Genomic DNA, 12,860 nt, shown 5'->3' with positions numbered 1-12,860 from the left:
CCCCTGGGTATTAAAATAACCACCCAGCCACCTACCCCACAGAAAGCTTTCTCATGTGTCATCTAGATAATTATTCCACTTTAGACTTATTTCACATAACCATAGCTTCAAAGGATAATTACATCATCACCTGGTCCTAGAGCTGAATGTATCAGTCAAAGAGCATATAATTGTGTGTGGATATTTTACATGCATACATAATGTTCAACTAAACTATTTTGGCTCAAAACAGCTGCTGTATTCCCACACTTGGATTCCTATGGATAAGCTGAAATTGTATGTTAGGCTGTTTTCCTGAGCTTGTTAATAAATTACAGACAATCACACTATCCACACTTCAAACACATAGTGACCCCTTTAAGCTATTATGTACTCTAACATCCAGCTGCAACCAATTCCAATTATTTCTCTACCTCTCTCCCTCACTTTCATTTTTAGACATCACTTTCCCTTTATTGAACACCTCACTTTGCTTTTCCCCAAACTTATATACCCTGTGACCAAGTGGCTAGCAGGGATCCCTCAGAAACATTTTCCAGGAAACTGCCTGATTTGAAATGGTTTAAACAAATTGTGTTGGGAGAGTGGGAGGAGGGATTCAAGGGGAATAAAAACTAAACATTTAATAGACATAAAAATAAAAAATTATGGGAACCAGCAGTTAGCGTAATGGCTATGTCTCTGAACTCCCACGTAGTCGATTGTGGTTTGCGTCCCAGACCCGGTGACTTTAAACTCACACCGGGCGCATGTGCATGTGCCCAAGATCCTGAGAGTAGAATGGAGGAGAGAGGATTGTGGCGTGACCATCCCCCTGGGGGGTGATTTCTCGCTTTCTGTCTCTATGTCTCTCTCTGTTTATAGTGCACGCACCCTATAGTGAAAACCTCTCAAAAAAAAGAAAGAAAAATTATTTGTTGATGATTATGTGTGTGGTAATATCTTTGACTGGAATAATATGGAGTATACTCATGCTCAAAAAGTTCATTTTGTATGCTGTAAAATGTACAGTAATTAGATATTTTAAAAATAAGAAAAAAAAATGGAGGGACCAGGAGATTGTATAGTTGACTGGATTGCATACATTACTGGACACACAAATGATTGACTATGGTTCAAGCCCTGGACTAGGTGGCTTAAAAAATCATGTCGGGAGACCACCAGTTAGCATAATGGCTATGTCGCTGAACTCCCATGTAGTTGACCGTGGTTCGAGTCCTGGACCTGGTGGATTACACTCACACCAGGCACATGTGCATGCATGCCCAAGATCCTGAAAGGTGATAAACCTCTTATCTGGGTCAAAGTCCAGGGTAAACAGAGGCATTTTCAGAGCCCATAATCTTGACCTTGACTATGTCATCCAAAATCTGCTTCTCAATACCATTCTATTATAGTAACCATGGTGGTACAATTTTATAAGTAAATAATGACTAGCCCATTCAAGCCATTTGCTTGCCAGGCTATTCTCCTGGAATGAAGGTCCTGGTCATATACCATGAGATGGCTTGGTAGGTGTATCAGCTAGAGTTTCTGGGAATGTCCACTTTGCCCCACAGGTGGGACAGAGCATTAGAGAGCACCTCAAAGGGGACAAACAGAGATGAGATCCATGTGATCATGACAAGGCTGGCATGTCCCTGTGGAAGGCACTGCTTAGACTCAGACACTGGAAGGATACAGACAATTTTAACCAGTCTACTCCAAATTGTGGAGTGAAGGAAAATAAGCTTACTTGACTGGGTCTAAGGACAGTACTACCTAGAATAGTGTTTCTTCTCCCTATGAGCATAAAGTGAGTTAGCAAGGCAGATGATGGGGAGAAAGTGTTCCAGGCAGAGAGAACAGCCTATGTAAAGCCTTCAGCAAGAGCATCACTGGGTAGTGAGAGGAACAGAAAGGGGTCAGAGTGACTGGAGAAGTCATAGAGGGCTTGGTAGTCAGGCAGGAGTTCTGAGAGATATCAGGACAGCCAGATCATGGCTGTCAGAGCCTTAGTAATTGTAAAGATTTTAGCTTTTACTCTGACATGAAAAGTCATCGCAGAGTTTTGAGCAGACTTGTGACATGGTCTGGCTTACGAGTTAAAAAATGACACTGAGGGGTTAGCGTAATGGCTATGTCGCTGGACTCCCACGTAGTCAACCGCGGTTCGTGTCCCGGACCCGGTGGCTTAAAACTCACGCCGGGCGCGTGTGCGTGCGTGCCCAAGATCCTGAGAGGAGAATGAAGGAGAAGGGATTGCGGCGTGACCATCCCCCCTGGAGGGTGATTTCTCGCTTTCTGTCTCTATGTCTCTCTCTGTCTGTCTGGCGAGCGCACATGCCCTACAGTGAAAATATCTCCAAAAAAAAACAAATGACACTGAGCAATGTGTTCTTTGTTGTTGTTGTTGGGGAGGTTTTTTGTTTTGGTTTTTGTTTTTGTTGTTTTTTTTGCTATAGGGCACGTGAGCTTGCCAGAAAGACAGAGAGGGACAGAGAGACAGAAAGTGAGAAATCACCCTCCAGGGGAGATGGCCACATTGCAATCCCTTCTCCTCCATTCTCCTCTTGGGATCTTGGGCATGCATGTACACGCGCCTGGCCTGAGTCCAAGTCACCAGGTCTGGGACTCAAACCGCAGTCGACTACATGGGAGTTCAGTGACATAGCTATTATGCTAACTGCTGGTCCCCTCAGCGATGTGCTGAGGATAAAATATTGGAGCAACAGTTGCCGAGATAGAAAAAGAAGGTAAGAGGCAGTTGCAATAATCCAGGTGCAAAGTAATAATGGCTTGGAAATTTGTATCAGCTTTATGAGTGATTAGAAGTGATTGAATCTGAAATATTATGTGGAAGGTTGAGACAGTAGGATTTCTTGATATGGAGTATGAGATACAGACTAACTGTGCCATTAGCTGAGACAGGAAATGTATTGAGTAAAGTGGATTTGGGGATGAGAACAGAACCAAGAGTACAACTTGAGATTTGTTTGCTTTAAGAAATCTGTTAGTCATTCAGGTGAGAATGCCATAGAAGAAGTTGTTTTTCAGACCTCAATTTCAAGAAAGAAGTCTAGGCTGAAGAATTAATTTGGGACTCTTAATCATGTTAAGAGAGGGTGTCAAGAAGGACTGGGTTAAATATTACTAATGGATTTTATAAGATGAGAAATGACTATCAAATTTAGTGGCACAGAGGTCACTTGTTCTAAAGAAAAGTATTTTTAGAAAGCATTATATATTGAACCATTATTAAAAGTTCTTTAAAAAGAACAGAAGAAACAGAATAATCACTACAGAGATAATTTTAGTTTTGCCATAAAGAAGAGAGAATGAAATGGAGTAATAGCTGATAAAGGAAGTTGGTTCAATGATAGATTTTTGTTTTTAATATACTAGATGGCACATGTGCTTACTAGAGAGAGACAGAGAAATAGAGAGGGAGAGGAAGAAAGCACTGCACCCAAAGAGTCATAGTCATTATATAATCCCCTCTTCGCCATTTCTCCATCCTGTTAAGCCAGGTATGTTTCTGAAACTGCTGGGGCCAGAATGCAACTTGGAGTTGGCCCTTAGGAATCTAGCTCACATCTATCAGCCTCTAGAGTCAGTCCAATGGAAACTTTAAAAATTATTTTTAAAGAAAAAAAATTGTATCTTTGTTGATGTAAGTGGTCTAGCAGTGAGAGAAATTGAGATAAATAAAGAAGCAGAGAAAAGGAACCTGGAGATGGTATAATGGACACATTGCTGGATTTGCACAGTCTAATGCAGTTCCCGTCCTAGACTTGGCAGCTTAAAACACATGCCAGGCATGAGTGAGTGCATGTTCCAAGACCTGAGAGGAGAGAAGAATGGAGGAGAAGAGATTGCAGCATATTCATCCCCCTGGGGAGTGATTTCTTGCTTTCTGTCTCTCTAGCATGCACATGTGTACACAACCTCTATCATAAATCTATCTTCAAAAAAGGAAAAAGAAACAGAGAAAAAATTCTTAGAACAATACCCTCTATAAGCTCTCTGACAAAATTTAGGAATTTGAAAAACTCTCTCAACACCATAAATTATTATAATAATAGTGATTATAAATTTTCATATGAATTGTTTAAATTCTGCATTTTTCTGTATGATATGAATAAACAATAATAGGAAGGATAGCATGGTAAAAGACTGTATAAAGCACCAAATTTTTTGATATGGGTGCTTTCTGAGTGGGCCAAGCTATCTCTCAGACATCAGTCTCTTTTTTTCAGAGAGGTATTTGCTATAGGGTACATGTGCTTGCCAGAAAGACAGAGAGACAGAGAGATAGAAAGCAAGATACCACCCCCTAGGGGGTATGGTCATGCCACAGTCCCTTCTCCTCCAGTCTCCTCTGTGGAGCTTGGGCACACACACACATGCGCCCGGCATGAGTTTAAACGACTGGGTGTGGAACTCAAACCGCGGTAGAGTACATGAGAGTCCAGTGACATAGCCATTATGCCAATTGCTGGTCCCTCAAATTTCCATCTCAATTTATGTTTCCCGGCATGAGTTTAAACGACTGGGTGTGGAACTCAAACCGCGGTAGAGTACATGAGAGTCCAGTGACATAGCCATTATGCCAATTGCTGGTCCCTCAAATTTCCATCTCAATTTATGTTTATTTAAAGTAACCAGATCTGCCATATTATCTTTTAAAATAAAATGAAAAGTGAAAAACAACTCTAACTACAAGAAATTGGATTTTTTTTTTTTGGTTTTGTCATAGGGTGTGTGCACTCTCCAGAGAGAAAGAGTAAAAGAGAAAGTGAGATCTCACACCCCCAATGGGAATTATCATATTGCAATTCCTTCTCTCATGGAATTTTGGGCAAACATATACACATGCATGCTATATGTTGCAAGCAACCAGATCTGGAACTCGAACCACTGTCAGCCATGTGAGAGTCCAGAGCCTTAACAACCACATGATCCATTGGCCCTGAAACTGTGCTTTTATTGTTATAGAATATCAAGATCAATTTATGAGAGAAAACAATAACATTTTGATTTATCTATAGATTTTATTATACCTGCTGATAAAATGATATTCTTTAAAAAAACACCAATTGCCTACTTAGTTTTAAACAATACATACCACCTTATGGATTGTTGCTGCATTAGCCCAGAGCTCAGCTTTTACATGTAGTAAGTACTCAGATATTTTGCCCCAATTCTACAAAAAGACACTATATTCGATCACAGTATTCATAATGTTCTACTCCTGCACTTGAATAAAAAGTAAAGCATCTTAAAATAGACACCAAATATAAGTAAAAAACAAACAAACAACATCTTTAACTGCTCAGGGACAGAAAAGTTTTGCCAAAACCTGAGTAAGTGAAAATACACAAGATTATATCTTGGAAAATCATACTCATGGGAAATTTTCTAACCCTGTGGGGAGTCAGAAGCAATTCTACAGCTTCATGACCTCTGCGGGAAATTCTCTTTAAATTATAGTTGGAAATAAAGGAGGACATAGTTGCTTCTTTCTTTACTTTTCCCTGAGATTATGCTGAGGACAGTATTCACAGAGCAGTGGGGAACATTCTCTACCTTGTTTTCCAGAAATGTTGTTCTCTATTTCAGATGTAGAAGTAAGAGGTAGAAAGAATCTTCACATGTGGCCAGGTACTGAGTGAAATATTCTCTATAGAGAATAGGAGATGGCCATCATCAGAATTCTCAAAGAACTGGTATGTGGTGAGATTTTAACACTACCGTTTCATAGATAGTTTTTCAAATTGTGATGTAGTGACTGTAAACATGGACAGTGATTAAATGTAAACTTCAAAAATGTAAAAAAAATCAGGTTGCAGCTAGTGTGGTGGTTAAGTCACTGGACTCTCACATGACCAATCACAGTTTGAGTCCTAGATGTGGTAGCTTGCTTTCTCACTCTCCTTTTCTCTCTCGTTGTCTCTCTCTGATAAGTGCCCATGCCCTATAGATAATTTAAAAAATAATGAAATAATGATAGTAATGGCATTGCTAAATAAATATTATAAAAACAATTTATTAAAAAATGTAAAAAATGAAGTTAACTTTGGAAGAATACATTCATTGTAATAGTTAAAATTCTTTCATAATAATTATTTATTTCATTTTATTTATTATTATTATTACAATTCAATTTGACTAGAAAGAAACAAGGAGAGAGAAAGGGAAAGTTAGAAAGCAAACTACTAGGTCCTGGACTTGACTCACAATGAACCATGTTTGGAATCCATTGCCTTAACCATAATGCATCATGCTGGCCTCTAAAATATGTTTTAAACTCATTAAAAAAAGCTAATTTAGAAAGAAATAAAAGACATTTAGGCTAATGTAAAAAAATAGTGTGATGTAGTATGTAAATGCATGTGTTGTGGTCAGCATGCCAAGTTTAGTGTAATGCATGGCCTAACAATAATAACTGTGCATGCTTGAGCTAGTTACATAACTTTTATGTCTCAGACTGTTTATCTTTAATGGAGCTTTTAATACTACCAAGCTCAAAGGATGTAGAAAGAAATAAAAAATATGCGTGGAATCAGTAAAACAACATGAGACACATGAGTGCAAAATAAATAGCAGCTGTTACTAATAGAATGCAAACCATTGGAGCAGGAGGGTTATGAGCACCTTTTAATGAAATCAGACCTACTTTCAACTTTTCATCTTCAAGTTAAATCCAAATAACTTAGAATTTGTGGAGAGCCACATGCACCAAAATGGCTGACATGACCTTCATACAAGGACCTTCAAGTATCCTTGTTCTGGGAGTAGACAATTCACCCTGAGACTTCCTCATTCAGGCAGGTCCTCAGTCAGGTCCAGGACAATTCCGACCCTGTTTATACCTCGCCTCCTGGCTTTACCCTTTAACACAGGAACCAACTGGTGGTTGTAGAATTGTATCCCTCATTGTATGACCAATCAGTTTCCTACCCTGTGTATATAAGAATGTTCTCTGACCCTCAATAAACGAGCGACTGCATAATATCTTGAGCTGTGACACTGTGTCACTCTTGTGTTGTGACACTGCGCCAGTTCCAGACCCCTGCTCGATTGTCCCGTGGGCCAGGTCAAGAAGTGCAACAAGTACTTATTGTTGACCTAGTTATTCAACATTATTTTGCTTTTTTCTTTCTTGATATATTCTCACTTATGATGTACATTCTCTTTATACTGATAATTTTAATTAAAAAATTAGAATTTTCTGAGGCTGTATAAATCATGCTGATGTAGGAGTATGATACATTAAGGTGCTGATGTCCCATTTGCAGAATTATTGTTATGAAACATACTGCTTAATGTTTCCACTGCATCTTTTTTTAAAAATTATTTTATTTAACTTTATTTATTTATGTATTCATTTGTTTATTTCAATTTGACCAGAGAGGGATAGAGAGAGGGAGAGAGAGAGAGAGAAGTGAGAAAGCAAGCTGCTAGGTCTGGGACTCAAACCATAGTCTGCCATGTAGGAATCCACCACCTTTAACCACCATGCCACCTACTAGCCCCTCCACTACATCTTAATGAATGGTATGGGGAAAGTTCATTTTTGTTTTTCTTGTAAGGTAAAAAAGAATTACTCACGTTATGCAATTGTATTTTCTGACTTTAACTGTGTTCTTTTCCTTTTTCCTATGGGCATTCAACACCATAAATAGCATTAAGGTCCTGCCTCAAAATAGTTCAGAAAAATATAAGTGGCTGAAGCTTTGAATTGTTTTGAGATATTTGCTGTGGTTTTGTGTCTCTCTCTGCCTTTGTGAGGAGTCAAAGAGGAGATGTGAGAAATTTGCAAGGTGTGACCACCAGAATAAGACCAGGGTCTTCATCTGGACATGGCCTTGGGTGGCTGGATTGTTATGAGCAGAATGTCTTGGGATTGTTTTGAACTGAATGTTCCAAAATATTGTTATAACAACCTGATAAATTCAGTAAGGACTTGAAACCTTACATCATAGAAGTCTCTGGAGTGTTTATAAATAAATACTAGCAATATAGTACATTGGGGACTGACCAGTATTGACTGGCGGTCCTCCCGTTTCTATCCTGTCTTCTTGTCTTTCTTTAATCCTCACCCCCCAACTCAGGAAATGTTCACTGTTGGCAAGTGCTACACCCTTAAAATGATCTAAATCATGAAGAAAACAGAGAAATAGAAAGTTCCAACATCTTACAGAAAGGATACCAGTGGAAACATAGAACTTTATTTTTTTTTCAAATTCCAGAAATAAGGGAATAATAATTGTGACATTTAGGGACAAGAACAGAGCTGCACTGAGGAGAAAAATGTCTTGAACTCTGAAGAGAATTTATTCCCCAAGTTGTGATGGAAAGGCATAGGCTTAGTTAGACAGAGAGGAAATAATTTTTTTTTTGCTGAATGACATACTTGATTAAAATATAGAGTTTAAAAGCACTTACAAGAAAGACAATAGAATTTTAACTTATTCTTTTAGTTTGTACTGACAATATTTACTTAGAAAAATGTATGCAAATATGACTGATATGCAAATATATGTATACATGTAAAACTCGCTACTTCAAATATAATTACGAGGCATTACTTCTTAATTTCAAATATCACTGATTCTTCTTATCGAATGGAATGTTTTATATACTTCAAAGTTGAAACAGAAGTTTCTACTATTTTAAAATGATGGGTACAAAAATTTGTTTTGTGGCTGATGGGGGAGCAAGTGGCAATGTGAATGAGGGTCACAGGGTGGTCAGCTCCCCAAGGTCACTGACCCTAGAGTTGGCTCAGGGCTCACAGTTCATGCAACGAGAGGCCCCTGAGCAATCTCAGGTGCACCCCAGAATTTTAAAGACATGGCTATCAAGAAAGAAAAGACTTGAATATTCTAGAAGAAATGAGGGCATAATAAGCTGATACCTATGGGAAAATATGAATTTAAAATTGATGTCAAAATGCGTGTTTGTAGGATGGGGTGGGCTAGGCTTATTATATAGTGGTTTATGGAAAACATATGCTAGAGCTTACTTTTTTTTTGAGAGATCTTTGCTATACTACAGGTGCACTTACTGAAAAGACAGAGACAGAAAGTGAAAAAACACTTCCCAGGGTGATGGACAGGTCATAATCCCTTCTCTTACATTCTCCTCTTGGCTTCTGGGCTAGCACACGTGCATACCCGGAGTGAGTATTAAGCCACTGGGTGCAGTCCTCAAACCACAGTGGACTATGTGGAAATCCATCAATGTAACTATATGCCATTTGCTGGTCCTGAACTTACAATTTTTAATATAAGATTCTGTGTCATGTTAGCATTTAAATTCCATGCTAATGAATTATCCACAAATACCATCTCCTTTTTCTGAACTGTTTAGATGCTGGAAAATATGGTGGTGTAGGTTTTATCTATGATGTTTAATTTAAAATATCCTCTTTGTTACTATAACATATATATTGCAAATAAAAATGATCATTTAAGTATGTCCCCTTCTAAACTATAAAATCATATTTAGTATATTTGTATAAATAGACATACTTATAATCTTTTTTGCTTTTCTCATTTTACATATTGTAAAAATGCTTTGCTGTTTATGATTTCCTATTATGAGAGTTTTATTCATAGCATCATATGATATTAATTTTTAACAATCCAATTTACACAAATATCTTCCTATTATTAAATGTATAAATGTATGAAATATTTTTAAAAATATTTAACTTTATTTATTTATTTTAATTTGACCAGAGAGGGTCAGAGTCAGGAGAGAGAGAGAGAGAGATGGAAACTGAGAAAGCAAGCCGCCAGGTCAGGGACTCAAACTGGTTGGTCATGTGACAGTTCATCACCCTTAACCACCACAACACCTGCCAGCCCCTATCATTAAATTTGTTAAATAATATTAAAATAGTTCTCAATTTTCACTATTTTAAGTGACCCTGAATCATGTTCCACTGTAAAACATCCCCACCTCATTTCACATTTTAGTGAAAATCTCTCAAAAAAAAAAAAAAAGAAAAACAGTTTTAGGTTTTTTTCCTGAAACTTTTTTTAAAACTTAATTTACATTTATTCCTAAACATCGTCACAGCATACAAAATGGGATTTCCCATCCAGAGTATACAGTATAGTGGCTTAATCATTCATGTTATCATCAAAAATTTTCCATTTCTAGTTTCATACTTCAATATATATATGTAACCCCTACTTCTGACCCTCTGTCCTTTTCCATCCTCTTCTTACACTATCTCTGGTGTCTACAGTTATCTTTGTCTTCCATTCCTTTTTCCCCCACATTGTATTGATCACACAATATCTTAAATAATCTAACTACTTTCACTTTTACAATAAATTTTCAGTGTTGGGGTTAATAGTATAAGGAATATGAGCATGTTTATGATTTTAGAATTATTTCTTATTATGTTTTTCAAATATGATATGAATGAAGCAGTTTTACTGAAATTTTGAATGAGTATAAATTAAAAGAGAATCATTTTTAATACGTATTTTATCCTTGAGACTGATTCAATTTCCCAGCTTACTTTATACACATAGATGCTGTTTTAAAATAATGCTGATCCAACCCTAGCAATTTCTCACATGCCAGACAACAGTTCATATTCTGGCACCAGAGGCTTTTGAAGAAAATAAGAGAAAAAAATAGAAAATTATGCTGTGTGTGTGCATACATGCTCAAAACCCTGACTGTAAGAAGGAATGGAGGGTAAAGTATTGTGGTGTGACCGCTCTCCATTAGATTGGGTGCTTTCTCTCTCTCACTGCACACTTACCCTCTGAGAATTAAATAATAATAATAATAATAATAATAATAATAATGCTAAAAGTGGGCCAGTTATGGTGGTGTAGTGATAATGCAACCCTCTGCCATGCTGGTCACACTCACAGGGTCTCCCCGTAGATGCCTGGGGTGGAAGCATGTGCCTGAGATCTGAGTTGGCTAAGCTGGGGTGGATTGTGCTGTGAAGACCATGCTAAGAGTGCCTGCCCACAAATATCCATCAATATTTTATATCTCTCTTTTGGTTTATATTATGCAAAACACAGTAACAGTTTATTTGACTTTTGAGGGTCAGGCAGCTTGAGGCATAGCGGTTAGTTCAATGACACACAGCTATTCAACAGTGAAGCTGGGATTGTTAGCTTTCTGATAGCAGAAAGTGATTTTTTTTAAATAATATTTTTATCTGGAATAATTTTAAATTAATGGTAAAGTTGTGAGTGACCAAGCAAAATATTTTTACACCTGTAAATAAATAAAAAGATGAATAAAGACACTGATCCTTGACCTTGATAAACAAGGAATTAGTAAAAAAAAAAAGTCATTTCTGTTCTGTGTCAATGATTTTGAGAGCTCTTTCTAACTTGTCATCATGATCTTCTTGTTCTTCTTGCTGGAGCAATGTATTATTTATTCATTTAATTGTTTATTTAGTAACTTCTGATTTACATTGAATTATTATACATCTTTGTGGGATACAGTATAGTTTTTCAAAGCATATGTGTTGTGCATGATAATTATTTAGGATATTAACATATTCATCATTTTTATCAAGGAACGTGACATTATGTTGTGTACCTTCAATATTCTACTAGCTTTCCTTCTTTATTCTTTCTGGAGATATAGATTGGATTAGCAATACCCATTTTTACTTTGCTGTGGCACACATTTTCATAATCTGTTCACCTTGTTTGTATGCCTTCCTTCTTCTCCTTTTATTATTTTTTTCACAAACCTGTTTTTCCACTTTCCTTCCCTACTCATATGTAGTCCCCACACCCATGCAGTCTCTGGTGTGTGTGTATAAATTATTGTGTGTGTGTGTGTGTGTGTGTGTGTGTGTGTGTGTGTGTGTGTGTGTGTGTGTGTGTGTGTGTGTGTGTGTATAAAATTTCATATGTGTTCAATTCTAACAAGACCCCTAGTGTCCCTACCTGTAGGACAGTCGAACAGGTTTCCTGAGGGAAGGAGTGAGAGACAGGATGAATGGCATAGTGTTACAACACAGAGATGACACGGTGTTACAACTCTTCAGGGTCATCCATTTATTGTGGGCCAGGGATCTTGGTTATATACATGTTGGTGGGCAGTGATTGGTTAAATGAAGGATTGTAGAAGGTAGGTTATGATTCATTGCCTTATAAACCAATCATAAAGTTCCAGATATGCAAATCTGAGGGATTCTAGGCTCGTCGATTGGTGAGCGCCATGGGTATTGGCCAATCAGAGTATGGTTTTGAAGGTGAGGTTTTGAAGGGGAGCCAATTGTGGCCTTTGGTGTTATATAATTGTTTGCTCGTTGATAAATTGAAACCTAAAGGTTTCCTTAAAATGGCAACAGATTAAGACTCATAAAATGGCCTCGGTGGACTCGCTGAAGTGCAGTTTCCCACACCCTAGAACCCTATCAATAGACCTTTTTACACTCACAGAAGTAAAAACTAAAACTTTGAAAATTTTAAGTGAATTGCTCTATGGCATAGATCAAGTAGAACTTAGACTCGAACCTAGATTTGCATGAGTTTGGAGCTGATATTCTTACCCACTTCACATAATTGCTGTTTGTGTCTTAACCACTGGGTATGCTGGCCTGTAATAAATGGCTATTGATGGATCCAATGACCCCTTGGAGTTTGTCTTATACTCCTGTTTTCTTGATGATAGCTTGTAACTGGGATGGAGTTTATAGTGCAGACACCGGTTAGGAGCAAACCTGGGGACATGATAGACATGGTTGATTCAAAGTAAACAAAAGAATAGATATTAGTGTACACATTTGTATATTGTTTTGAGAGATTTTTGCTATAGGGCATGTGTGTTTGTTAGACAGACAGAGAGACAGAAAGTGAGAAATCACCCCC

This window comes from Tupaia chinensis, unplaced genomic scaffold, assembly GCF_000334495.1.
Source record: "Tupaia chinensis unplaced genomic scaffold, TupChi_1.0 Scaffold144082_1, whole genome shotgun sequence".
Classification (NCBI taxonomy): Eukaryota; Metazoa; Chordata; class Mammalia; order Scandentia; family Tupaiidae; genus Tupaia; species Tupaia belangeri.
The sequence above is the reverse complement of the archived record's forward strand: the minus strand, read 5'-3'. Positions refer to the sequence as shown.